Source organism: Schistocerca piceifrons, chromosome 5 (genome assembly GCF_021461385.2).
Source record: "Schistocerca piceifrons isolate TAMUIC-IGC-003096 chromosome 5, iqSchPice1.1, whole genome shotgun sequence".
Lineage (NCBI taxonomy): Eukaryota > Metazoa > Arthropoda > Insecta > Orthoptera > Acrididae > Schistocerca > Schistocerca piceifrons.
Window position 1 is genome coordinate 447,266,353 of NC_060142.1, and position 3,969 is coordinate 447,270,321.

Consider the following 3,969-nt stretch of genomic DNA (forward strand, 5'->3'; position numbering starts at 1 on the left):
ATTCGAATCGAGAACAGCTGCCAACATGATATGTGGAAGTAAATATCCTCGGAGTAGTGAAGCAATTCAAATCACTTAATAAAAGCAAGTCTTCTGGTCCAGACTGTATACCAATCAGCTCCATACTTATCATATACAACCGTTCGCTTGACGAAAGATCCGTACCCAAAGACTGGAAAGTTGCACAGGTCACACCAATATTCAAGAAAGGTAGTAGGAGTAATCCACTAAATTACAGTCCCATATCGTTAACGTCGATATGCAGCAGGATTTTAGAACATATATTGTGTTCGAACATTATGAATTACCTCGAAGGAAACGGTCTATTGACACACAGTCAACATGGGTTTAGAAAACATTGTTTCTGTGAAACACAACTAGCTCTTTATTCACATGAAGTGCTGAGTGCTATTGACAAGGCATTTCAGATCGATTCCGTATTCCTGGATAACCGGAAGGCTTTTGACACTGTACCACACAAGCGGCTCGTAGTAAAATTGCGTGCTTATGGAATATCTTCTCAGTTATGTGACTCGATTTGTGATTTCCTGTCAGAGAGGTCACAGTACGTAGTAACTGACGGAAAATCATCGAGTAAAACAGAAGTGATTTCAGGCGTTCCCCAAGGTAGTGTTATAGGCTCTTTGCTGTTCCTTATCTGTATAAACGATTTGGGAGACAATCTGAGCAGCCGTCTTCGGTTGTTTGCAGATGACGCTGTCGTTTACCGACTAATAAAGTCATCAGAAGATCGAAACAAACGGCAAAACAATATAGGAAATATATCTGAATGGTGAGAAAAGTAGCAGTTGACCCTAGATAACGAAAAGTGTGAGGTCATCCACATGAGTGCTAAATGGAACTCGTTAGACTTCGGTACACGATAAATCAGTCTAATCTAAAAGCCGTAAATTCAACTAAATACCTGGATATTACAATTATGGAACAACTCAAACTGGAAAGAAGACATGGAAAATGTTGTGGGGAAGGCTAACCAAAGGCTGAGTTTGATTGGCAGGACACTTAGAAAATGTAACAGATCTACTAAGGAGACTGCCTACACTACGCTTGTCCGCCCTCTTTTAGAATACCGTTGCGCGGTGTGGGATCCTTCCCAGGTAGGACTGGCGAAAAAGTTCAAAAATGGCAGCACGTTTTGTATTATCCCGAAATATGGGAGAAAGCGCCACAGAAATGATACAGGATTTGGGCTGGACATCATTAAAACAAAGGCGTTTTTCGTTGCAACGGAATCTTCTCACGAAATTCCAATCACCAACTTTCTCCTCCGAATGGTAAAATATTTTGTTGACACCGACCTACATAGGGCGGAACGATCACCACGATAAAATGGGGGAAATTAGAGCTCGTACGGAAAGATATAGGTGTTCATTCTTTCCGCGCGCTATACGAGATTGGAATAATAGAGAATTGTGAAGGTGGTTCGATGAACCCTCTGCCAGGCACTTAAATGTGATTTGCAGAGTATCCATGTAGATGTAGATGTAAATGCTATGTGCCTTAAGGTAATTGTTGTAGAAGTAACTAGCTTTACCTGCAAGTGAGTGTATTGACTGAAATGCACCAAAAAACTCTCTCCGCCCGAACAGGCTTCAGGCCAACGGTTCTAATCGACCACCGCGTCATCCTCGGCTGACAGGCTTCAGTGGATGTGGATACATAGGGACATGTGGTCAGCACACCGCTCTCCCGGCGTTGTCTGTTTTCGTCACCGAAGCCGACACTCCTCAGTCACGTCGCCCGTCAATTGGCCTCACAGGGACTCAATCCATTCCGTTTGCCAACATCGCTCGGCAGACCCAGATGGTCACCGATCCAAAAGCTAGCCAAGGCCGACAGAGATTATCTTCGGTGTTACCAAGGGACAGGTTTGCCACTGCGGCAGGGTCTTTGGCGCAGTGCACCATCGAAGGTTGAATTAATTTAAGGATAAATAAAAGGCGTATCGCCGGTCGCAACAAATGTATCAAATGTCCTTCCTGAAGAACCCCTGACTGCTGAAAAATTCCGTCTCGGTAGGTAGGAAATCAAACAATCTACAGCACAAATTTCACATTATTTCTACTGATTTGGAGCTGTTGTGCACTTTGTTCTGTGTTATAATCTTTTCATATCTATGGAACTACTACAACGAACATTCTCTATAACCTTATTTAGCACCTTTGACTGCATCTACTGTGCGCCCTTTCTACTGCTCTTTCCAGTACCAAGTTAACGTATTCTCGATGCTGTAGCAGCTCTCCCACGAATCTGCCCTTCTTCTCAGGACATTTCGGTGGTCAGCGTTTCGCTTCCATATAATAATGTATTCTTGGCTTCTTCTTCTTCATCCTACAAGATACCATCACACATCTTTTACTGCAGAAACCTTCCTACATCTTTGTCACTTTACCTCTGACATCTTTGTTGTTTCAGCGACCCTGTGTACTCAGATCCTAAATAGAAGAATCTTTTACTACTGTCTAGTTCCCATTTTCAGTGTTGAGCCCGGACATAATAATGTTGTGGCATGTGATATTATATTCCGCAAAGAGAGATTAATCAAAACATAAAGAATAAATTTATTTTGCTTCCATATTATTTCTTGGAATGTAGTTGGTGGCGACGGACTGACATATCCCACGCTCGTCTTTGCTCTTTTAATGGAGCGAAACACATCTAAAGAGACAACAAGTTTACTGTCAGGTGCTGCGGTAAAGCTCAAAGATGGCGTGAAGATGGATGCAGAAGTGGATAGTATCGTCCAGGCATGCTGGCTGAGGATTTCGGGAGTCACACTACATTTTTGTGAATGGACAGATTCAATGTGACCTAGCGGTGCCTGAGATGGATTGGCACTTGGCTCAGCTGTTGATCAGGTGGGTGGGGCGGGGGTGAGGGGGAAGGGGGAATCTAATGGCACAAGTGATCTTCCACACCTACAAAACCTGCTAAAAACTGAGTCCATGAATCACTGTGTGTGTGGTCCTATTTAATGCAACAGTTGCTTCCTAAATTTGCGAGACGTCCCTGGGCTATAGCTAAACATAAACAATGCCTTTGACCTAAATCGAATAAATCCTCTCAGTATGCAAATCGTCCCGTCCTTCTCAGATATATTTTGTAAACTGAGAGCATTAGAAAAGAACTGAAAGGTGTTGGAACTGACAAATAAGTCGAAGATGTGGTTCTTGTGAGAGTAATGGTAAAAACGGGGATAAAGAGGTTCATCTCTAGTAACTGAACTGAAAGTTAGGTCACTTAGACCATCGTTTATTAAAAAAACATTCCACAAGAGAAACAGCACATCATAAACAAACGTAATCACACACTGAAAAAAGTTTGGCATCACCTCCGTTACGAGAGTTCCAGAACCTGTACAGAAAATTGGAGTAGAGACCAAAATAAACATCATTTCTGCCGTTTTTATTGCTCATAAAAACCACACATTGCATCTTGTACCACCATACAGCGAGACCTTCAGAGGTGGTGGTCCAGATACCTGTACACACCGGTACCTCTAATATCCAGTAGCACGTCCTCTTGCACTGTTACATGGTTGTATTCGTCGTGGCATACTATCCACAAGTTCATCAAGACACCGTTGGTCCAGATTGCTCACTCCTCAACGGTGATGCGGCATAGAACCCTCAGAGTGGTTGATGGGTCCCGTTGCCCATAAACAGCCCTTTTCAATCTATCCCAGGCATGTTCAGTAGGGTTCATGTCTGGAGAACATGCTTGCCACTCTAGTCGAGCGATGTCGTTATCCTGAATGAAGTCATTCACACACAAGATGTGCACGATGGGGGCGCGAATTTTCGTCCATGAAGACGAATGCCTCGCCAGTATGCTGCCGGTATGGTTGCACTATCGGTCGGAGGATGGGATTCACCATTACGGCGCCTTCGATGACCACCAGCTACGTACGTCGGCCCCACATAATGCCACCCAAAACAGTAGGGGACC